Source organism: Haematobia irritans, chromosome 4 (assembly GCF_050003625.1).
Source record: "Haematobia irritans isolate KBUSLIRL chromosome 4, ASM5000362v1, whole genome shotgun sequence".
NCBI lineage: Eukaryota > Metazoa > Arthropoda > Insecta > Diptera > Muscidae > Haematobia > Haematobia irritans.
Genome location: NC_134400.1, coordinates 35,269,243 through 35,296,447, shown reverse-complemented (window position 1 = coordinate 35,296,447; position 27,205 = coordinate 35,269,243).

Genomic DNA, 27,205 nt, shown 5'->3' with positions numbered 1-27,205 from the left:
GGGCAAAACTCTGGCTTTTGAGGCCATATAAGTGCAAATCGGACGAAAGACATATATGGGAGCTATATCTAAATCTGAACCGATTTCAACGAAATTTGGTATACTTAATGATGCTAATAAACGTACTCCTTGTGCAAAATTTGAAGCAAATCAGAATAAAACTCTGGCTTTTGAAGCCATATAAGTGCAAATCGGACAATAGATATATATGGGAGCTATATCTACATCTGAACCGATTTGGCTGATATTTTGCACATCTTACGAAAGCCCCAAAAATATTTGGCTGGCCGAAATTTCGAGAAAATTCGTTTATAAATACGTCAATTATGACCAGATCGGTGATAAATATATATGGCAGCTATATCTAAATCTGAACCGATTTTTTTCATAATCAATAGCGATTGTCTTTGAGCTAATGTCGATCAGACTTAAACTGCGAACTGTACTTTGCACAGTATAGCGCAGGGTATAACTATGGGAAACCTTTAAATCTGAAGCAATTTTAAGGAAGGTTAGGTTAGGTTAGGTTAGGTTATGTGGCAGCCCGATATATCAGACTCACTTAGACTATTCAGTCCATTGTGATACTACAGTGGTGAACTTCTCTCTTATCACTGAGTGCTGCCCGATTCCATGTTAAACTCAATGACAAGGGACCTCCTTTTTATAGCCGAGTCCGAAAGGCGTTCCACATTCCTGTGAAACCACTTAGAGAAGCTTTAAAACCCTCAGAAATGTCACCAGCATTACTGGGGTGGGATAATCCACCGCTGAAAAACTTTTTGGTGTTCGGTCGTAGCAGGAATCGAACCCACGACCTTGTGTATGCAAGGCGGGCATGCTAACCATTGCACCACGGTGGCTCCAAATTTTAAGGAAACTTCGCAAAAGTTTATTTATGATTTATCGCTCGATATATATAGTAGTAGTAGTAGTAGTAATTCTTTATTTTATCCAAAATTGTTTACAAACTATTTGATTGAATTTAAACAGTGCAATATATGTTTAGTGAGATGGAAAATAAGAATTGTATTGATATAAACCGAAGACTATGACCTATGGTCGTCAGTCCCTTTATATGTTTCATTATTTCTTAGAAAAATTTTAAAGATTAAAAATTGAATTCGTACATCAATTCTTTTCTGTAATTTACACAAGTTTTTGTAAAGCTTGCAAGTACTTTCCAATTTATCACGAAACCATTCAAAATTTGTATTAGCTCATTCTCATTAAGCGAAACCTTTTGGAAATATTGGTATCGAAATTCATTTAATGCTGGGCATTTGCATAAGAAATGCTGCAAATTTTCATTTTCATTTAAGTTGCACATTGAACAAAGGGGATTTCCATTTTGATGAAAGCGATTTTCATTTAATTTAATCATGCTGCTTTTTGCTTTTAATATCCACATTATTTCGTCTGGAGTTAAATTGTTATGTATATATAAAGAGCCAGCCATTGGATCAAGCTTGCTATAAAATCTGGAAGTCTCAGTGGCTTTTCCGATATGATAATTAAAATGTTTCGATTGTAAATTCTGCAAAAGCAAATCCGTTTTCCCAATCCAATGATTTTTCGAGACTATCTCAAGAGGGCCAACATCATTCTCTGTCATGAGGTCCATTATGTTTTTTGCCCAAAATAACTTTTGGCTCAAAACTTGTTTTGCCAATATATGGGGTAGTCTTTCTTCGCTGTAATCAAAAAGTACTCGGTTCAGATATCTTAAGTGTGTTTTCAACGTGTACATATGTCCATTTTCAACTCCAGTTTCGAGCATGAGTATATAAGAGGGTGTGAAGGATGGCATTTTTAATATTTTCTTTAAGAAGAATAAAGTAAGGGTGTCCACTTCTTCGAACTGTGAGAACCCCCATACTTGCGACCCATAAAATTGGATTGCTCTACAGACAGCAAGAAACAGTTTCCATTTTACCGTAAGGGACACATTTGCCTTGGAAAGAAGAGTTTTCCATGTTGAATTAATGCTGATTGATTTCTCTTCTGAATATGCTTACTAAAAGAGAGTTTCGGTGTGAGAATCATTCCTAGGTAGCAATATTCGGATGTAATATCAATTTGTTCACCTTTATAGAACCATTTTTCGGCATTTGCATTTCGCCCACCTCTCTTGAAAATCATTATTTTCGACTTATCCAAGTTGACCTCCATATTCCAGAGTTCGCAGTATTTTTCAAGTTTATTTATCATCTGTTGTAATACATTTATTTCATTTGCCAAGAGTACAATATCATCAGCGTAAAGTAATAGTCGAATAATTATGTTATCCACGTATGTTCCACCGCCAATAAAATCATTTAAATCATCCAAATATAGAGCAAATAAAAGGGGCGAGAGAAGACAACCTTGTTTGACCCCTGTTTTAGTAATGAAATCGTCAGAGAGTACCTTTCCAGTCCATACTGCGAATGAAGTTTTTTCGTATACCCTTTCAATAAAACGTAACATCTTTGTCGAAACACCAAGATTATTTAACTTATAAATCATAGCATTACGTGATACCCTACCAAAAGCAGATTTAAAATCGACAAAGAACGCATATGTTTTTAAGTTTTTGTGCCAGTTCAGGTGAATAATTGAGCAGAGGGAAAATATATTATCCGATGTAGAATAGTTTTTACGAAAACCTGCTTGGTATTCATTAAGTTTCCCATGCTTTTCTGTCCATTTTGCTAGTCGCTAGGTGATTATTCCCATCATTATCTTTGGCAGGCAATTCATAAAAGATATACCTCTGTAGTTAGCCGGCTGTGAGTTGTCTCCCTTTTTAAAAATTGGGTATATAATACTTTTATGGAATTCTGGATCAAGAACACCGGTCACAAAAATCTCATTACAGGAATTAGTTATTTCCTGTAGTAGATTATCTGGTGCAAATTTAAAAAACTCATATGTTATTCGGTCTTCTCCGGGTGCTTTATTTAACTTTGCTTTTGATAGGAACTCTCTTACTTCAAGTAGAGTGATATCTGCATCTAAATCTTCATCAAACATGTTCATATGTGCATAGAGAAAATCTGAAGATAGCTGTGGCTGATTTAGTAGTTGTTGGAAGTGAGCTTTAAAGGCGGAAGCTGACACCTGCATATTTTGTGTCGTTTCTTCATTTCGAATTTCTTTAACAATCTTCCACCAGTCTTTTGAGTCATTTACGAAGTCTATTTTTTTCTCTAGTTTAATTTGGTATTGGATTTTAGCATTACGGCATATCTCTTTATATTTTTTGTTTAGATGTATATAACGATTTTTGTTTTCATCTGTGTTCTCCTTTCTGTATTTACAAAGACTCTTAAAAGAAGCTTTCCTGGCATTAAAACACTGTATGTTAAACCATCGTTCCTTTTTTGGAAAACTAACATAATTCTTAATGCATGATTTATTTGCTTTTTTTATTATTTTTCCAATCTCATTGAAACTATATGGTGATTGTTGCCTCCGTGATTCTATTAAGTTTTGCACTTTACTTTTGTATTCTGACGATTTTCTATCATTCCATTGCAGTTTGGGAGGGAGTGACTTTTTAATATCTTCAAATTTCCTCTCTATAAATGTCATAGATAAAACTATTGGCATATGATCCGACCAAGTCTGTTTATCAACTTTAAATGAATCAATTGAATAAAGTAATTCTTGAGATATCGCACATATATCGTTGGCGGAGGTGCCTATAGTACTCACAAAAGTAAATTCCCCAAAATTATATATATATAGTCATTTTTACAACTTTTTGACTAAGCAGTGGCGATTTTACAAGAAAATGTTGGTATTTTGACCATTTTTGTCGAAATCAGAAAAACATATATATGGGAGCTATATCTAAATCTGAACCGATTTTAACCAAATTTGGCACGCATAGGTACAATGCTAATTCTACTCCTTGTGCAAAATTTCAACTAAATCGAAGTAAAAAATTGGCCGCTGTGGTCATATGAATGTAAATCGGGCAAAAGCTATATGTGGGAGCTATATCTAAATCTGAACCGATTTCAAGAAAATTTGGCACACTTGACTATAGTACGACTTGTTCTTCTTGTGCAAAATTTTAAGCAAATTAGGGTAAAACTCTGGCTTCTAGGGCCATATAAGTCCATATCGGGCGAAAGATATATATGGGAGCTATATCTAAATCTGAACCGATTTCAATAAAATTTGGCACACTTGACTATAGTACTAATTGTTCTTCTTATGCAAAATTTTAAGCAAATTAAGGTAAAACTCTGGCTTCTGGGGCCATATAAGTTCATATGGGAACTATATCTAAATCTGAACCGATTTCTTTCAAAATCAATAGGGTTTTATTCTGAGCCAAAACACATACTTGTGCCACATTCTAAGTCGATTGGACTAAAACTGCGACCTAGACTTTGATTACACAAATGTGTTCACGGACAGACCGACATGGTTATATCGACTCAGGAGCCCACCCTGAACATTTTTGCCAAAGACACCATGTGTCTATCTCGTCTCCTTCTGGGTGTTGCAAACATATGCAACTTATAATACCCTGTTCCACAGTTTGGCGTAGGGTATAAAAATTATACACAAATGAAGCATAAAATTAATTTCGTGATTGAAGCCAAAAGTATATTTATTATTGAGATACAGATTTTACCAGTTGGGAAGAGAAACTGCAACTAACCTGGACCTGGTCATGGACTCAGGGCTTAGGTGGCGAGGAGAGTGAGGACCTAATTAACACAAGTATAGATCATTGGAGGGCACAATAATCCGAATTCGGACTGTCCGTAGACTATAGTAGCACGTCATGATGTCATAACGATACGGAGAAGCTCTAATTATTCCATGTTCATGTAATTATCAAATATTTCTCAAGGACTCTATATTCAAAGCAATTCGTTGTTAAATGGGAATTACGTTTGCGCGCCAAAAAAAAAATCCTTTATTTCATTGCACAACTGCCTCCTAACAAAATCTTATTTAAATCTCTTGTCCTCTTGGCATTCTTAGTTATTCACAAAAGGACATAATACTTGCTCCTACACAGTGTTTTGTGCTAATTTGCTCATTTTATTCAATTACTTCCTTGGCAGCAAAGACAATGAATTTGCGCAGGCGCTGCTTGCTTAAATTTCAAAGGAAGCATTATAGGTTTACTCCTTAAGACTCCCTATTCGCTTGCCCTCCTACATCTCTCAGGTATCGTTTCTATCCATTTCGGGCGGTATAGAAGGTTCTATTGCCATTACAGTTTTTCTCGCCTCCTTCGGAGTTTGGTGTTAACATTTTTCCTGCTGTTTACGCACTGTTGTGTAATTATTTTGTACAATCTACTCAAAATATTTAAGACGATCAAGCAGGCTTGTCTGCAGACATGGCAGAGCTAACAATCATTGCCATTTGGAAGACATTCGCTATCTTTGGCCAAGGCTGTCTATTGTAATCCAACCATAGTCGTGGTTGGTGGTGGTATGCCAAAATGGTTTGACATCTTCCATTTCCCAGTAATATGATCGAATTTCTGTATTGTGCCTTCCAACAAACAAGGCTTATTAAAGGCCTTTATTCTATTGGCATTATTTACCGAATATGGCGAAAACATGATTTTTCCTATGAAGGAGATCTTTTATCCTGTTGTGCAATTATATGATAAAATAATCTCTGGAAACTCTATGCCAAACAAAAGGCTTACAAAATATGATGTTAAAATGGTTGAAGGACTGGGATTTCTTTCTTATAAAGTCTTAGACAAAAAGAAACGTAAACGATTATTTTATTACTAAAAACAATAGTCAAGCCAAAAAAATTGTAAGATAGTTCATATAGAGTCCATGTGAAATATAACAAGCAGGAGGTGCAGATTTGAAATTTATAATCGAATAGCGTTAGTTACAATTGAAATCTCTAAAAAGGGGCTCGAGAGGTGTCATTCTAAAAAAAAAAAAAAAAAAAAAAAAACAAGTATATACGGCCGTAAGTTCGGCCTGGCCGAATCTTATGTACCCTCCACCATGGATTGCGTAGAAACTTCTGCGAAAGACTGTCATCCACAATCGAATTTCTTGCGTTGTGGTAATACTTACCGATTGCAAGATATCTTAACACTTCTTAACATCGTTTTCTAAATTGTGAGTTAGTCCATACGTGGTATATATTAGACAAAAAAGTTATGTATAGGTAAGTCTACAAATAATTACGAATCGATATGGACTTTTGCGAGGTACGTGGGGAGCCAGAATTGAAATATGGGGGTCGCTTATATGGGGGCTATAATTATGAACTTGATATGGACCAATTTTTGTGTGATTGGGATCGATTTATCTGAGAGCTATATATAACTATAGACCGATATGGACCTAGTTAGGTATGGTTGTAAGCGGCCATATACTAGCACAATGTACCAAATTTCAACTGACTCGGATGAAATGTGCTCCTCCAAGAGGGTCCAAAACCAAATCTCGGAATCGGTTAATATGGGGGCTATATATAATTATGGACCGATATGGACCACTTCCTGCATGGTTGTTAGAGACTATATACTAACACTACGTACCAAATTTCAACCAAATTTCATCCAGATCGGATGAATTTTGCTTCTCCAAAAGACACCGGAGGTCAAATCTGGGGATCGGTTTATATGGGGGCTATATATAATTATGGACTCATATGAACCAATTCCTGCAAGGTTGTTAGAGACTACATACTACCAAGGGGCTCCGGAGGTCAAATCTGGGGATCGGTGTATATGGCGGCTATATATAATTATGGACGATGTGGACCAATTTTTGCATGGTTGAAATTAGCTTGTCTTAGATGCTCCGCAAACCAAATCCGGGGATCGGTTTATATGGGGCTATATATAATTATGGACCGATGTGGATCAATTTTTGCATGGTTGATAGAGACTACATACTAACATCACGTACCTAATTTCAACCGAATCGGAGGAATTTTGCTCTTCCAAGGGGCTCCGGAGGTCAAATCTGGGGATCGGTGTATATGGGGGCTATATATAATTATGGACCAATTCGTGCATGGTTGTTAGAGACAATATACTAACACCATGTACCAAATTTCAGCCGTATAGGATGATATTTGCTTCTCTTAGGGGCTCCGTAAGCCAAATCGGGGGATCGGTTTATATGGGGGCTATATATAATTACGGACTGATGTGGACCAATTTTTGCGAGGTTGATAGAGACTACATACTAACATCACGTACCTAATTTCAACCGAATCGGAGGAATTTTGCTCTTCCAAGGGGCTCCGGAGGTCAAATCAGGGGATCGGTGTATATGGGGGCTATATGTAATTATGGACCAATTAGAAACAATATACTAACACCATGTACCAAATTTCAGCCGGATAGGATGAAATTTGCTTCTCTTAAAGGCTCCGGATATCAAATCTGGGGATCGGTGTATTTGGGGGCTATATATAATTATGGATCGATGTGGACCAATTTTTGTATGGTTGTTAGAGACCATATACCAACACCATGTACGCAATTTCACCCGGATCGGATGAAATTTGCTTCTCTGAGACGCTCCGCAAGCCAAATCTGGGGATCGATTTATATGGGGGCTATATAGAGAGACCATATTGCCGAAGACAACTAAGGTCACCAAAGTCTCCCGATCTCACTCCATTGGACTTTTGCGCCTGAGGCTTTTCGGGTTAGAGTTATGGTAATGTTGGCTCTAGAAAATACCCCAGTGACCAATATTTCAAGGCGGCTTTATCAGTCCGTTTGTAACACATCAAAATATTGGTCTCAGACCTCATTAAGTATTTGTATATGTTAGGTTAGGTTAAAGTGGCAGCCCGATTAAGATTCAGGCTCATTTAGACTATTCAGTCCATTGTGATTTGTATACGTTGCGTCGTGGTGAAATTGTGAATCGATCTACGAAGTCCATCCGTCCTTCCCGCTGTTAAAATCGGAAGTTATTGCAAATGGTCCATATCGGACCTTGAGGTATAGCATACATATAAACCGACCCCCAAATGTGACTGTAGGATCCTGTTGAAAGAGCAAATTTCATCTGAGACCCTTGAACGCGATTGGTACGCGATGTTAGTATATGCCACCTAACAACAATGAAAAAATTGGTCCAAATCGGTGCATAGTTACATATAGCCCCATACAAACAGATCCCAAGATCTGGCCTCCGGGGTCTCTCGGTAGAGTAAATTTTATTCGATCCGGTTGAAGTCTCACAACCATGCAAAAATTGGTCGATATCGGTCCATAGTTATATATGGCCCCTATAAAAAGCGATCCCCAGATTTGACCTCCGGGGCTCTTGAAGGTAGTAAGGTTCATCCGAACCGATTGAAATCACGCTAACTTTCGAACGAAACAAGCTATCAACTTGAAACTTGGCGCAAGTAGTTGCTATTGATGTAGGTCATACGGTATTGCAAATGGGCCATATCGGTCCACTTTTACGCATAGACCCAATATAAACGGACCCCCAGATTTGGCTTGGGGATCCTCTAAGACAAGCTAATTTCAACCAATCCGGTTGAAATTTGGTACATGATGTTAGTATATGGCTGCTAACAACCATACCAAAATTGATCCATATCGGTCTATAGTTATATATAGCCGATCCCCAATCACACAAAAATTGGTCCATATCGGTTCATAATCATGGTTGCCACTCGAGCCAAAAATAATCTACCAAAATTTTATTTCTATAGAAAATTTTGTCAAAATTTTATTTCCATAGAAAATTTTGTAAAAATTTTATTTCTATAGAAAATTTTGTTAAAATTTTATTTCTATGGAAAAATTTGTTAAAATTTTATTTCTATAGAAAATTTTGTTTATTTAATATATACCACGTATGGACTTACCTACAATTTAGAAGACGATATTAGGAGGTTTTAAGACACCTTGCCATCGGCAAGCGTTACCGCAGTGTTTAGAAGAAGTTTCTTCGCAATCCATGGTGGAGGGTACATAAGCTTCGGCCTGGCCGAATATACGGCCGTATATACTTGTTTTTTACTTGCGTTGATAATATTGTTATACCCTCAATAGTATGGGAAGCGGGTATATTAACTTTATCATTCCATTTGTAACGCATCGAAATATTGGTCTCAGATGGTGGAATTCTGAGCACGGTTGACACATGAGCCAAAAATAATCTACCAAAATTTTGAGAAAATTTTACCAATAAACTTGCAAACAAATAAAACTTGTCGAAATTTTATTTCTATAGGAAATTGTATCAACAATTTTTTTCTAAAGTAAATTTTATAAACATTTTATTTATATAGAAAATGTTGTCAAAATTTTATTTCTGAAAACTTTTTTGAAATTTTATTTTTATAGAAAATTTTATCAAAATTTTATTCCTAGAGTAAATTTTGTCAACATTTTATTTCTATAGAAAATTTTGTCAAAATTTTATTTCTATAGAAAATTCTGTCAAATTGTTATTTCTACAGAAAATTTTGTCAATATTTAATTTCTATAGACAGTTTTCTCAAATGGGAAGTACCTCTTAGTTGGCGAAGAATCAAGAATTCTACCAATCTACAAAGTAGTAAACACCTACCATTTTTGGTAGAATTCTACTAACTATGGAAACCGTGATTCTGAGTCGATGTACTTTTCCGGCGAAAAAGGTCAGAACATGATTTTTTTTTTTTGAAAATTTTCCCTTTTCCCTTTTTGCATTGATAGTTTTTGAACCACTTAACTTATCACAGATCAAATTATACACGATTATGTATATGTCAAATTTGTTTAGTGAAAAAGAGCGAAAAACTAAAAATAACGGAGTATCTCAAAAAGTGTTCCATTAAAAAAATTTTATCATTTTTTTTTTTTTTTTGAATTCAGCAGATCAAGATATATAACAAACGTCAACTCTCATGAAATGTACATATATCAATTAGTAGTGCAATGGTTATTGAATTCTGGACCCTCTTGGAGCCCATGTGCACCATCTAGCACCATGCAAAAATTTGTCAATATCGGTTCATAATTATATATAGGCTGCTCTTTACAAAACCGTTCAATAACTAAAGGGAGTTTCATAGGTATTTAATCTGAATTTTTATCTAATATCGATTCCATCATAAAATGTTTGTCTGGCAAATGGCATAACATATAATTGACAATATTATTAGGCATGTTCAACAACTCTATCCCTTAGACATTTCTAAAATCTCCAAACAATTAAAAAAATTCTGTGGCCACGTATTGTTGGTAATTTTTGAGGTCTTAGACAAAGCCCCCATATCGAAGGAAATGAACCATTTTACAAACTGAAATAAAAAAAAAATGTCTAACAAAATCTTAATCTTTTCAAAGGAAATTAAATATCTCATGTTTTCTTTTGCTATAGAATCTTATAATTTCTTTGGCGTTCCCATATGATGAAGCAAAACAAAAAATTGTGGACTACAATAAAACTGAGCTACTCTCATAGGTCATCAGAAACTCTTATGGCCTTGGGCATTTTTAAAGATTATTTGATTAAAGTACAAATGCCAAAGCAAACAACAATAACAAGTAGTTAAATTTGTAAAAAAAATACCATTGTAAATATGTCTATGTGTGTGTGTGTTACAGATTATTTTTCAAGAATTTTCAGTTACATTGACACAATAATGGCTTTTCACTGACATTGAACCCCAGAATGTCCTTTTTAGTCACATTTAACCTCCACAACAATGTCTCCCATACAAAATGGTAATCTTACTTTGGCTTCCTCTTCTAGTTTGCATGACTTCTTTTTCCTATTCTGCTTTTTTTTTTGATAACCTTTGTCCTATATCTACATTTATCATCCACGTTTGTTCAAAAATCTTTTCAATGCCTTTTTGGGCAATTTTTGTAAGTAACACGCTTTTGTTCTCAAAATACTGATTTCTTTTGTTTCGTACATGGCATTGCTATTCAGGCTGCTAAGTGTAAACGAGCAAAAATTTGTAGGCATTAATATTTTTGGCTGCCCAAAAGGAAGAACTGACTAGTAGTCAGTCGTTGTTGAGACTAATTGTCATGAGTTTTAGTTTAAAAAAGGTTTTTAGCATTTCACAATGAGGTGATCAGCACATACAAGAAATTAACAGTGGGCAAAACTGTAAGAAATTTGCAAGGAATTTTTAATACTCTGATTTTATTTCTGATTTTATTTCTGGCGAAACTTTTATAAAATTTGCCTAAAATTTGGAACCTGGTGCAATTTAAGCGATATTACAGATTTTGGATCTGTATTATCGCTTAGAATAAATAAATAACAAGTTTATACGGCCGTAAGTTTGGCCAGCCCGAATCTTATGTACCCTCCACCATGGATTGCGTAGAAATTTCTACGAAAGACTGTCATCCACAATCAAATTACTTGGGTTGAGGTATCTTAAAACTTCTTAACATCGTTTTCTAAATTGTGAGTTAGTCTATACGTGGTATATATTAGACAAAAAAGGTAGGTATAGGTAAGTCTACACATAATTACGAATCGATATGGACTTTCGCACGGTATGTAGAGAGCCAGAATTGAAATATGGGGGCTATATACAATTATGAACTTGATATGGACCAATTTTTGTGTGATTGGCGATCGATTTATCTGAGGGTTATATATAACTATAGACCGATATGGACCTAGTTAGGAATGGTTGTTAACGGCCATATACTAGCACAATGTACCAAATTTCCACTGACTCGGATTAAATTTTTGACATGGTTGTTAAATATCATATACTACCACCACGTACCAAATTTCAACCAGATCGGATGAATTTTGCTTCTCCAAAAGGCACCGGAGGTCAAATCTGTGGAACGGTTTATATGGGGGCTATATATAGTTATGGACCGATGTGGACCAATTTTCGCACAGTTGTTAGAGACCATATACTTACACCACGTACCAAATTTCAGCTGGATCGGATGAAATTTACTTCTCTTAGAGCCTTCGCAAACCAAATCTGGAGATCGCTTTATATGGCGGCTATATATAATTATGGACCGATGTGGACCAATTTTTACATGTTTGTTAGAGACCATATACTTACACCATGTACCAAATTTCAGCTGGATCGATTGAAATTTACTTCTCTTAGAGCCTCCGCAAACCAAATCTGGAGATCGCTTTATAAGGCGGCTATATATAATTATGGACCGATGTGGACCAATTTTTGCGTGTTTGTTAAAGACCATATACTAGTACTATGTACCAAATTTCAGCCAGATCGGAAAAAATTTGCTTCTCTTAGAGGCTCCGCAATCCAAATCGGGGGATCGGTTTATATGGGGGCTATATATAATTATGGACCGATGTGGACCAATTTTCGCACAGTTGTTAGAGACCATATACTTACACCATGTACCAAATTTTAGCCGGATAGGATGAAATTTGCTTCTCCAAAAGGCACCGGAGGTCAAATCTGGGAATGGTTTATATAGGGGCTATATATAATTATGGACCGATGTGGATCAATTTTTGCGTGGTTGTGAGAGACCATATACAAACACCACGCACAAAATTTCAACCGGATCGGATGAATTTTGCTTCTCTTAGAGACTCCGCAATCCAAATCTGGGGATCGGTTTATATGGGGGCTATATATAATTATGGACCGATATTGATTAATTTTCGCATAGTTGTGAGAGACCATATACAAACACCATGTACCAAATTTCAACCGGATCGGATGAATTTTGCTCCTCCAAGAGTCTCCGCAAACCAAATCTGAGCGTCGATTTATATGGGGGCTATACGTAAAAGTGGTCCTATATGGCCCATTTTCAATACCATCTGACCGACATCAATAGCAACTACTTGTGTCCAGTTTCAAGTCGATAGCTTGTTTCGTTCGGAATTTTGCGTGATTTCAACAGACGGACGGACATGCTTAGATCGACTCAGAATTTCACCACGACCCAGAATATATATACTTTATGGGGTCTTAGAGCAATATTTCGATGTGTTACAAACGGAATGACAAAGTTAATATACCCCCATTCTATGGTGGAGGGTATAATAAATAAAAATTTAATAAATGTAAGAGAGAGAGAAGAGAGCTATTTTTCTTGAAAGCCAACATTCTTAAATTTTGGAAAATAAGGCGAAAAGTCAACTTTACCAAAATCGGCAAGGGGACTTTCGACCAAACAACAAAAAGTCAGTAATACTAGTGACATTTGCAGGTCTTGCAAAGCTTCATACAATCGGGCAGCACTCATTGATAAGAGAGAAGAAGTGGCACCACAGGTGATGGGGTACCACTTTGGACCAAAGTGGTGAAGAAAAAAAATCTGTGAAGAAAAAAAAAATTGGATTTCCCTAAACAAGCTACGGTACAAACACGGACTATATATAATTATCGACCGATATGGACCAATTCTGGCACGGTTGTTAGAGATCATATAAACGGAACCTCAGATTTGGCTTGTGGAGAATCTAACAGAAGCATATTTCATCCGATCCGGCTGAAATTTGGTACATGGTGTTGGTATATGGTCTTTAACAACCATGCAAAAATTGGTCCACATCAGTCCACAATTATATATAGCCCCAATATAAACCGTTCCCCAGATTTGGCTTGTGGAGCCTCAAAGAGAAGCAAATTTCATCCGATCCGGCTGAAATTTGGTACATGATGATGGGGTATGGTCTCTAACAACCATGCAAAAATTGGTCCACATCGGTTCATAATTATATATAGCACCCACATAAACCGATCCCCAGATTTGGCTTGCGAAGCCTCTAAGAGAAGCAAATTTCATCCGATCCGGTTCAAATTTGGAACGTGGTGTTAGTATAAAGGGTGATACGGTCAAAATTTGGTCAATATAAACTTGACATATTTCTTTCAATTTTGCATTTAAGAAACCTGAACACCCCTCATTTTGAAGGTGTGTGTGTGTAAAATGTTGCTCCTATTTTGATTTTGGAATTCACTCTTCAGTTGTCAAAATGCCGTCCAAGCAAGAAGAGCAGCGTATCAAAATTTTGCTCGCGCGTCGCGAAAATCCGAGCTACTGGCACGCAAAGCTGTCAAAATCGCTAAAAGTTGCCAAATCAACCGTTACATATGTAATTAAAGTGTTTGGGGAACGTTTGTCGTCAGCCAGGAAGTCTGAATCGGGGGGAAATCGAAAACCGGAAGCCGCTGAGACGACAAAGAGAGTTGCCGGTTGTTTCAAGCGAAACCCTAACCTCTCTCTCCGAGATGCCGCAAATAAGCTGGGTGTATCGTCTACAACCGTGCATTTAGCCAAAAAACGAGCCGGACTATCGACTAACAAGAAGGTAGTGACTCCAAATCGCGATGATAAACAAAATACGACAGCCAAAGCGCGATCCCGGAGGCTGTACACGACGATGCTGACGAAGTTTGACTGCGTGGTAATGGACGACGAAACCTACGCCAAAGCCGACTACAAGCAGCTTCCGGGACAGGAGTTTTATACGGCAAAAGGAAGTGGAAAGGTAGCAGATATTTTCAAGCACATAAAACTGTTCCGTACTGTTTTGGCCGGATTTGGCATCTTGCCATTACGGTAAAAAGGCCATGGAGTGGTACGCCGCCAACAACGTGCAGGTGGTTCCCAAGGACAAGAACCCTCCCAACACGCCAGAGCTCCGCCCAATTGAGAAATACAACCTTATTTTAACATCAGTTTAACAACGGAGTTTTTTCTGTCTGAAATGAAATTACCCAATTTGAAATTTGGTCTTTCAGATAGTTTTCATACTGATGATTGCAATTATCCCTCTGTAGGCCCACTGTTAACACTCCATTTACACACACACACACATACACACGCATATACACAAATATAATTAGTCTAGTCTGTAAATTCCCAAAAATTGGGAAATCAATATATCATTGCCATTATTTTCTCTTGGCCTTTTGAAATAAAGAATATGTCGAGCATTGATGTTTCATCATGTCCTACCAAATTTTTACCAAACAAGGCAATCAATCTGGTATCTAAGCAGACAATAGCCAATAATGATCGTGTACTCGTACATGGCTTAGATTATTTTAGCCTTAATAAGGCCAGTAGTGAGTTGATGGTGACAATGTGATAGACGCTATGACGTCTCATTTCATGGCAGTAGTTTTTTTCATAGTTTCATAGAAATTTCATTATCCCCTAAAATCCTTTGTGGCAGACCAAAGATGACAATGCAGCCAGCACAGCATAGAATGCCCCAAATGAAACAATGGTACGCATTCCGTATTGTTCTTTATCCAGCCTTAAGGCCAAAGAGGGACGGATAAATGTTTTTGACATTGAATAGCAAACAATTGTAAATATTTTGTAGGCCTTGTTTACAAATGTTTTTGGCTAAATATGTCCGTCTGTCATCGGCAAATAAAGGTCCATGAAAATTCTTCGAACATTATAGGATTTTCGGAAACCTTAATGTTTTACAATAAATAACAATGTTTGTTTTACGGGGGAATCGTGAAAATCTATAGAAATAAAAACAGCATAGCAATTTAGAACACTGATTAGAGAAATGTCACACAAATTCAATTTTTTGTTTAAAATTTTGTCACTAGAAAATTAAATGGTAGAAAATCCAGTTTCTCACTTTGATTTTTTTTTTTGAAGTTGAATCGGCTTTTCTGATTAGTTTAGTTTTGGGTGTTATAGGATTTCCGGGAAAATCTGCTCTATCTTAATTTTGATTTTCATGGCTTTCCATGGTCCATGATTTCTTTATTTTATGCGTCTACCACATTTTCCACTTATTATCGTTGACATTTTTATTTGGCATAGATTTTGTGCATCCTTAGGGTTGCAGTTTATGTGCAAATATGGCAATTGTTAATGGGCTAATTGTCTTGTTCTACGGTAGTAATCAATTAAGAATTTCTATTTTGTTGCAAAATTCTATTACATTGGTAGGCTGCTGTGTGGGTAAACATAGGTTGGGTGGTCTTGTAAATATGCTCAAATAATCATTTTGATCGGTTAATCGGGAAGGCGAGAAAAAATGAGTTCCGAATAGATTCCAGTGAATGCTACATGGGAGGTCTTGCGAAAGAAGGTCGTTGGTGTAAAACAATACACTTAGAAATCGATCAGAAAGTAGAGAAATACACATACAAAAAAGACGTCTATATAATACCCTGAATAACTTTTGATTAGAATATTTGGTACAAAGGGTTACCAATACCTCAATAGTGTATGATCCTTTTTTACAACCTCTGCCATAGGATGGAGGATATACTAGCGTTGTCATTTTGTTTTCAACACATCGAAATATAGGTCTCAGGTCCCGCAAAGTATAAATATTCTCGGTCATAGAGAAATTCTGAGTCGATCTAGAGATGTCCGTCCGTCTGGCTGTCCGTTCGCCTGTTGATATCAGGCTAACTTCCAAACGAAACAAGTTATCGACTTGAAACTTTGTAGGGCGAATGGTGTTGGCAATAGGCAATATTGGATAATTTTAAGTCCATAAAAACGGACTACCAGATTTGACGTGCTTCCTCTTGAAAAAACAAATTTCATTCTATCCGGTTAAAATTTGGTACACAATGTTAGTATAAGCCCCCCAACAATTTAGCAAACATTGGTCCATATCAGTTCATAATTATATATAGGCCCCATATATACCATATAGTCTTCAAATAAATCGAGCATCACCCATATTGGGAGCTACCGTGGTGCAATGGTTAGCATGCTCGCCTTGCATACAAATGGTCATGGGTTCAATCCCAATTTCGACCAAGCACCAAAAAAAGTTTTTCAACGGTGAATTATCCTCTCCAAGTACGTCTGGGAGCCACCGTGGTGCAATGGTTAGCATGCTCGCCTTGCATACAAATGGTCATGGGTTCAATGCCAGTTTCGACCAAATACCAAATAGTTTATCAGCGGTTTATTATCCCTTCTCGATAAGGTTGGTGATATTTCAAAGCTTCTCTAAGTTATTTCAACGTGAAATGCCATTTGGAATCGACTATAAAAAGCCGTTAAATGAGTCGAACAGGAAATCGGGCAGCACTTATTGATTACTCATCACGTGTGGTGTCACAAGAAACTGAAAAGGGAGAGCCTAAAATGGCAGACTGTCCCTATGCCTAATCTACACCCATACGAACACAGCGGTCAAAGTTTCACTCCTATTCACTTGAAATTATGCACAGGGTGTACATTAAAAAAAAGTTTAGTTGGATTCTAAGATTCTTACCTCCCCTTATGGATTTTGGTATTGCTTCCCAGCCAAAGAAGCGCTCCTTTAAAATAAAGGCATTTTTTAGCAACCTATCTGGCTATAAATCTAGGATCAATAAGATTAAAATTAGGATACAGATATCTTTTATTGAATTTTCATTCTCTTTTTGCAATATACTAATAAAGCAATTCACATACAATTAAATGGCATTTTAAAAATTCCTATTATAATTGATACTTCAAAGTCAAAACTGTTTTCTTAATTCTAAAGAATATGTAAATCAAAAACTTAAAATACTCAAAATAAATCTATGTCTATATTTGAAAGGTTTTTTTTAAGTCTAAAGATTCAATATATCATTTTCTTTAAAGGCGATTTCTTTAAATTAAAAATTTGTTTCTGTACATTAAGGAAAATTTGACTTACTTACTTATTTGACTTCACTCACGATTTTAAAGGAACATTTTTAAGCAAAAGTTATAAACTTTCATATAATTATAACTTCATTCTTTTAAAGAAATTTGTTCCTAATATTATGTAAATTGTGTATCCCATATTACGTTATTATTTTTTCAGTGCAGACTTTTCTATATAAACCGATCACGAACTGAATTCGCTTATGTATGTATTTAATCTGCCTTCATATGGACTGGGACAATGTTAACAAGCATATACGACCGTAAGTTCGGCCAGGCCGAATCTTATGCACCCTCCACCATGGATTGCGTAGAAACTTCTACGAAAGACTGTCATCCACAATCGAATTACTTGAGATGTGGTATCTTAAAACTTCTTACCATCGTTTTCTAAATTGTGAGTTAGTCTATACGTGGTATATATTAGACAAAAAAGGTATGCATAGGTAAGTCTACAAATAATTACGAATCGATATGGACTTTCGCACGGTACGTAGAGAGCCAGAATTGAAATATGTGGGTCGCTTATATGGGGGCTATATACAATTATAAACTTGATATGGACCAATTTTTGTGAGATTGGGGGCTATTTATAATTATGGACCGATGTGAATCAATTTGTGCATGGTTGTTAAAGACCATATAATAACACCATGTACCAAATTTCAGCCGGATTGGATGAAATTTGCTTCTCTTAAAGGCTCCGCAAGCCACATCGGGGGATCGGTTTATATGGGGGCTATATATAATTATAGACCGATGTGGATTAATTTGTGCATGGTTGTTAAAGACCATATACTAACACCATGTACCAAATTTCAGCCGGATTGGATGAAATTTGCTTCTCTTAAAGGCTCCGAAAGCCAAATCGGGGGATCGGTTTATATGGGGCTACATATAATTATTGACCGATGTGGACCAATTTTTGCATAGTTGTTAAAGACAATATACTAACACCATGTACCAAATTTCGGCCGGATTGGATGAAATTTGCTTCTCTTAAAGGCTCCGCAAGCCAAATCGGGGGGATAGGTTTATATGGGGGATATATAATTATAGACCGATGTGGATCAATTTATGCATGGTTGTTAAAGACCATATACTAACACCATGTACCAAATTTCAGCCAGATTGGATGAAATTTGCTTCCCTTAAAGGCTCCGCAAGCCAAATCGGGCGATCGGTTTATATGGGGGATATATATAATTATTGACCAATGTGGACCAATTTGTGCATAGTTGTAAGAGACCATACACTTATATCGTGTACCAAATTTCAGGCGGATGGGATGAAATTTGCTTCTCTTAGAGGCTCCGCAAGCCAAATCTGGGGATCGGTTTATATGGGGGCTATATATAATTATGGACCGATAGGGACCAATTTTTGCATGGTAATTAGAGACTATATACTAACACCATGTACCAAATTTCAACCGGATCGGATGAAATTTGCTTCTCTTAGAGGCTCCGCAAGCAATCTGGGGATCAGTTTAGATGGAGGCTATATATAATTATGGACCGATGTGGACCGATTTTTCCATGGTGGTGAGAGACCATATACTAACACCATGTACCAAATGCATGGTTGTTAAAGACCATATACTAACACCATGTACCAAATTTCAGCCGGATTGGATGAAATTTGCTTCTCTTCTCTTCGGAAGTTAGCGGGATTTCAACAAACGGACGGACATGGTCAGATCTACTCAGAATTTCACCACGACCCAGAATATATACTTTATGGGGTTGTAGAGTAATATTTCCATGTGTTACAAACAGAATGACAAAGTAAATATACCCCCATCCTATGGTGGAGGGTATAAAAAATTAAAGTTACCTTGTAACTCGATTGTGCTTGGCAATATTTAGTAACACTTTTTACGCACTCCATAGTGGAAGATACATAAAATTCGGCGAGGTCGATCTTACGGCCGTATAAACTTTTTATACCCACCACCATAGAATGGTAACGGGGGTATAATAATTTTGTCATTAGGTTGTAACACATCGAAATATGGATTTCCGATTATAACAGGTTGGCTGATAAGTCCCCGGTCTAACAAAGAAAAACACATTTTTTTGTCAAAATTCGATTTTATTATTCAACATAGTTCCCTTCAAGAGCGATACAACGATTATAACGACCTTCCAAATAAAACTTTGACCAAATTTCTATAAAAAAAAAAAAATTTTGTAAAACATTTTTACAGAAATAATATTTTGACAAAATTTTATAAAGAAATAAAATTTTGACACAATTTTCTATTGAAATAAAATTTTGACAAAATTTTCTAAAGAAATAAAATTGTAAAAAAATTTACAGAAATAACATTTTGACAAAGAAAGAAATAAAATGTTGATACCATTTTCTAAAGAAATAAAATTTTGACAAAATTTTCTTTAGAAATAAATTTTTGACAAAATTTTGTATAGAAATAAAATTTTATAATATGTTCTGTAGAAATAAAATGTTGATAAAATTTTCTATAGAAATAAAATTTTGTCAAATTTGAAAATTGTAAGATGCGACACATATACAATTCAAGGGATATTCTTACAACCAAAATATTGTCTTTAATAAGAGGGACCTTCCACAGAGTCGAAGAAGAAACATGTAGATTTGTTGAAACATTTGTTAGATTTGTGGTAAAATTTTCGGCACACTTCTTTATGGTTCTAAAATGCCTCTAAATTTCCAATTTCACGCAAATCGAATAAAAACTGCGGTTTCAATAAGCCCAAGACCCCAAATCGGGACGTCGCTTTATATGGGGGCTATATCAAAACCTGGACCGATATAGCCCATCGAATATGACCTGCCTGCAGACAAAAGTCGAATTTGTGCCAAATAGCAGGACTATAGCGCCATTATTGAAAGCTGTAGCGCGATTACAACAGACGGGCATGGTTATATCGTCTTAGAATATATAAATACTTTATATAGTCGGAAATCTATATTTCGATGTGTTACAAACGGAATGACAAACTTATTATACCCCCATCACCATTCAATGGTGGCGGTTAAAAAAAATAAATTTTAACAAAAAATTTATGGAAATAACATTTTGACAAAATTTTCTATAGAAATAAAAGTTTGGCAAATTTTCCATAGACATAAAATTTTGAAAAATATTTTCATGGAATTTTCTATAGAAATAAAATTTTGACAAAATTTTTTATAAAAAATAAAATTTTGACAAAAATTTTTATAGAAATAGAATTTTGGTTAAAAAAAATCGAACGTAATCTTTAAAATCGAAATTCAATCACGTTCGAGTGAACTCAACGAAACTATATGGAGTCAATTGAAGACATTAGAAATTAAAAAAAAAAAAAAAAAACAAATATATTCGCCCAAAAATTCGATCAGGACAAATAGAATATAATCTCCCTCTAAGGACTGTCATCTCGGTTACCACTCATGCCTAAAATAATCTACCAATATTTTAAGAAAATTTTACCACAAATCTACTAAATTTAAAAAATCTAATTTTGAAGTTTTTTGATCCAATGGTTAGTATGAATAAAATGTTTCTTCTTCGAATCTGTGAAAGGTCCCTCTTATTAGTGACAATATTTTGTTTGTAAGAATATCCCTTGAATTGTATATGTGTCGCATCTTACAATTATCGAATTTGACAAAATTTTATTTCTATAGAAAATTTTATCAACATTTTATTTCTAAAGAACATATTATCAAAATTTTATTTCTATAGAAAATTTTTTTAAAATTTATTTCTATAGAAAATTTTGCAAAAATTTATTTCTATAGAAAATTTTGTCAAAATTTTATTTCTTTAAAAAATTTTGTCAAAATTTTATTCTATAGAAAATTTTGTCAAAATGTTATTTCTGTAAAAATTTTTTACAAAATTTTATTTTTTTTTATAGAAATTTGGTCAAAATTGCAATGGATAGTTTTGTCAAAATTTTATTTCTATAGAAATAATATATTGACAAAATTTTCTTTAGAAATAAAATTTTGACAATATATTGACAAAATTTTGAAATAATATATTGACAAAATTTTGAAATAATATATTGACAAAATTTTCTTTAGAAATAAAATTTTTACAATATTTTCTATAGAAATAAAATTTTGACAAAAATATCCATGGCAATTTTGACCAAATTTCTATAAAAAAAATAAAATTTTGTAAAAAATTTTTACAGAAATAACATTTTGACAAAATTTTCTATAGAAATAAAATTTTGACAAAATTTTTTAAAGAAATAAAATTTTTGACAAAATTTTCTATAGAAATAAATTTTTGACAAAATTTTCTATAGAAATAACATTTTGATAATATGTTCTGTAGAAATAAAATGTTGATAAAATTTTCTATAGAAATAAAATTTTGTCAAATTCAATAATTGTAAGATACGACACATATGCAATTCAAGGGATATTCTTACAACCAAAATATTGTCACTAATAAGAGGGACATTTCACAGATTCGAAGAAGAAACATGTTATTCATACTAACCATTGGATCAAAAACTTCAAAATTAGATTTTTTAAATTTAGTAGATTTGTGGTAAAATTTTCTTAAAATATTGGTAGATTATTTTAGGCATGAGTGGTAACCGAGATGACAGTCCTTAGAGGGAGATTATATTCTATTTGTCCTGATCGAATTTTTGGGCGAATATATTTGTTTTTTAATTTCTAATGTCTTCAATTGACTCCATATAGTTTCCTTGAGTTCATTCGAACGTGATTGAATTTCGATTTTAAAGATTACGTTCGATTTTTTTTTTGTACCAAAATATGATTGCCAAATTTTATATTTCTAACACTTATACATCATCTTTACTAGTCGCCAAATCCCTAATAAAATACCATCAGTGTTTTTCTTTTAACTCAACTAATTTATATTCATTTCAATGTTTTGAACTCCACAAATTTGAAGTCAATTAATTCAAATTGAAATTAATAGGCTACTTGAAGGAAACTTGGCACTCCTCCTCCTCCTCCTCCCCAGCCACAATACTTCTTTCGTTTTCACAAAATATTAATTGTTCAAGTGTGTTTTTGAACATGGAACATTAAACCAACATATGGGGAGTCATAAGTATAACACTTGCCTGTTGATGTGGTCGGGAGACAAACGTGGCAGAGTAACATATGAAATGCATGTTTCAACTCCACATCCATCAATGTATTACTTGACAAAAACCCGGGCATATGATTTTTGGTTGGATATGTTTTCTTTTTTTTTGAATAGGGGATGGCCTAGTGCAGGAAAAATCACCACCCATATATTCCACTCATTTTGGGATCAACTCACACTGAGTACAGGCATATGCTTTTCATATACATATCATAGAGATCCAATTACTTTTCTAGCTGTCATGCTATGTCAAGAGTCATATGAAATATCTTACAACTAAAATCCCGGATTTCAAACGTTTTAAAAAATATTTGTGGGCGTAATATGTCAGCAAAAGATTAATAATTTGTGGAAGGCTATACGAAAGGTTCGAAAAGAGAACTATTTGTCAAATATGGAAATGCCCAGAAACAGTTGGGAAATAGAGATACAAAACCCGAACCTCGACTAATCAATTTTTTGTGTAAAAAAACACAAAATTTGAAAATGACTTTTTATAATATTGAAATATAACTTAATATTTTTGAAAATGGGCTCAATTAGACATACACTCAAAAAAGTTTACTTTAATCCAATGATCTTGGGATCGGACTATATATAATTATGAAGCAATAATGAGCTATTTTCGCAGGGTTGTTAGAATATACTCTCCGGGGTCTGAGATCAATATTTCGATGTACTACAAAAGGAATGACAAAGTTAGTATACGCCACTTATTATGGTAGAGGGTATAACAAATATATGTATAGGTAAGTCTACAAATAATTACGAATCGATATGGACTTTCGCACGGTACGTAGAGAGCCAGAATTGAAATATGGGGGTCGCTTATATGGGGGCTATATACAATTATGAACTTCATATGGACCAATTTTTGTGTGATTGGGAATCGATTTATCTGAAAGCTATATATGACTATATATGACCTATATAGTCCTAGTTAGGCATGGTTGTTAACGACCATATACTAGCACAATGTACCAAATTTCAACTGACTCGGATGAAATTTGCTCCTCCAAGAAGATCAAAAACCAAATTTCGGGATCGGTTTATATGGGGGCTATATATGATTATGGACTGATATGGACCACTTTTGGCATGGTTGTTAAATATCATATACTACCACCACGTACCAAATTTCAACCAGATCGGATGAAGTTTTCTTCTCCAAAGGACACCGGAGGTCAAATCTGGGGATCGGTTTATATGGGGGCTATATATAATTATGGACCGATGTGGACCAATTTTTGTATGGTTGCTAAAGACCTTATACCAACACCATGTACTAAATTTCAGCCAAATGGGATGAAATATGCTTCTCTTGGAGGCTCCGCAAGCCAAATCTGAGGGTCCGTTTATATGGGGGCTATACGTAAAAGTGGACCGATATGGCCCATTTGCAATACCATCTGACCTACATCAATAACAACTACTTGTGCCAAGTTTCAAGTCGATAGCTTGTTTCGTTCGGAAGTTAGTGTGATTTTAACAGACGGACGGACGGACAAACATGCTTAGATCGACTCAGAATTTCACCACACCCAGAATATATATACTTTTTGGGGTCTTAGAGCAATATTTCGATGTGTTACAAACGGAATGACAAAGTTAATACAATGACAAACCCATCCTATGGTGGAGAGTATAAAAATGAGTTTATTCAAAACAAAAAGTACCACAGTGTTCAAAAGTACCACAGTGGTGAAATTCTTTCTTACCACTGAATGCTGCCCGATTCTATGTTTAGCTCAATGACAAGGGGTCTACGTTTTTAGAGTCCGAACGGCGTTCCACATTGCGGTGAAACCACTCAGAAATGTCACCAGCCTTAAGGATTAATCCAGTGCTGAAAAAATGTTTGGTGTTAGATCGAAACTTGGGTTGAACCAACGACCCTACGTATGCAAGTCAGGCATGCTAACTATTACACCTCGATGTGTTACAAACTGAATGAAAAACTTATTATACCGCCATTGCCAGCGAAATGAAAGATCATTTAGATGCTGGCTACACGCAGAGAAGGAATATGATCACCTCAAACATGTTTCAAGAGCAAAATGTTATTTTTGGATGGTGACCTTGTAACATGTTTGTCACTAAAATGTTATTTTCTCGTCAAATATAACCTGCTTGTCGAAATCAGATACATGATTTTCGAGAAAATAACATGGTTACGAAAACCATGTTACATGGTCACCACCCAAAACTAACATTTTGCTCTTAAAATATGTTTGACGTGATCATATTCCTTCTCTAGGTGTATGGTGATTCTTGTCCTTCGAGATGGTTGGAAGAACCGTATCAATATGGTTTGGAAAAACCATATCAAGATAACCCGATTATATTAAAAGAGGAGGTTATGTAAGCTGTGTATTTATTCAACGCAAATTTAATTTAAAATTTAATCAAAACAAATCTTCTACATAAATTTCAAAAAAATTGAAACAAAATACACCTCTACACAACTCCTACACCTACCTCAGTGTGGCCAAACCACTTTTTTCCGTTTATCAAAACATCGATTAGGATGAATTGGTATGGTGACTAAACAATTATATTTTATTAGAGCAAATTAGATGAAAACACAACTTTCGTTTTCTTAAGAATTTCAAGTATAGTTCTTAGTCTGTTTGCCAACAGTGTTTGCCTGTTCAGCAAAAATATTCAAATAGTGTTAACAATTTACACCATGACTTTCATTAATTGTTGGCTGACGAAGAATCCATGAAGGATGAAAATGACGACGAACCTCCCCAAACTGCAGAATAACGAAAAAAAATCCATTAATTTCATTTGAATTTTCTTTGGATGAATGGTGTTTTTGGAACCGCCTCCTTGTGAAAGGAAGGAAAAAACTAGAAATATTGAATAAACATAAATCCTTCAGATAAAAAGGGAATCCTTTTTTTGCCTTAACATAACAAAACTAAAGAAATTCTTTTTTCCACTAAATCCATAGCTATTTGCCATGCACACGTGTTTTCAAAGGCCAAAAGCCGCTTTAGAAACAAAAATCTTCATTTCCAGAAATTTGTTTGCTTTTAAAACTCCAAGCAAAAATACACACAAAACGAAATCATAAAAAGGACCCCCTATTGAGATAACAATGACTAGGGAAAATAGAAACAATAATTTTCCATCTCCTTCCATCTTTCGACGCCTATTTCGAAAGATAAAGATCATTACAGGCCACAGTATGTTGTTGGTGTCTTGTGTGACGACTCATTCTTTGGTCTCTATGGTTAAACCAAAAAATGGTTACCCAAACTGAGGCTTGCCATAAAATAACCAAAAGAATAAAACGATAGCTATGTCCCCAGTTATAGGAGAAACTAGGGGATGTTTTTTTGGCTGGTTGTTTGACATGTACTCAATTAAAATTCGAAAATTAAAAGTAATTTAATGGACCAGGACAAGAGTTTATGTCCACATTGAAAACACATGATAACCAGAATCCTATTAACCAACCCTATCACAAGCGATTCCTATTAATAAATTGTGGCTACAAATAAATTAAAAATGAAAGAAAAAAATAAAATTTAGCTGCGTTAAATCTTAGTTTGTCCCATAATGGACACTGGAATGCAAGAAAATATTAAGACAGCCAAAATTTTATTTCTACAGATTTTTTTCCAAAATTTTATTTCTATAGAAAATTTTGTCAAAATTTTATTTCTACAGAAAATTTTGTCAAAATTTTATTTCTATAGAAAATTTTGCAAAAAATTTATTTCTATAGAAAATTTTGTGAAATTTTATTTTTATAGAAAATTTTGTCAAAATTTTATTTCTATAGAAAATTTTGTAAAAAAATTTATTTGTATAGAAAAGTTTGTCTACATTTTATTTCTATAGACAATTTTGTCAAAATTTTATTTCTACAGAAAGATTTGAAAAATTATATTTCTATAGAAAATTTTATTTCAATAGAAATGTGGTCTTTTGTTTTGTATAGAAAATGTTGTCAAAATTGTATTTATATAGCAAATTTTGTCACAATTGTATTGCTTTCAGAAATTTTGTCAAAATGTTATTTCTATAGAAAATTTTGTCAAAATATTATTTCCATAGAAAATGTTGTCAAAATATTATTTCCATAGCAAATGTTTTCAAAATTGTATTTATATAGAAAATTTTGTCACAATTGTATTGCTTTCGAAAATTTTGTCAAAATTTTATTTCTATAGAAAATTTTGTCAAAATATTATTTCCATAGAAAATGTTGTCAAAATATTATTTCCATAGAAAATGTTGTCAAAATTGTATTTAAATAGAAAATTTTGTCACAATTGTATTGCTTTCGAAAATTTTGTCAAAATTTTATTTCTATAGAAAATTTCGTCGAAATATTACTTTCATAGAAAATGTTGTCAAAATTTTATTTCTTTAGACAATTTCGTCAAATTTTATTTCTACAGAAAAATTTGTCAAAATTTTATTTCTATAGAAAATTTTATTTCAATAGAAATGTGGTCTTTTGTTTTGTATAGAAAATGTTGTCAAAATTGTATTTATGTAGAAAATTTTGT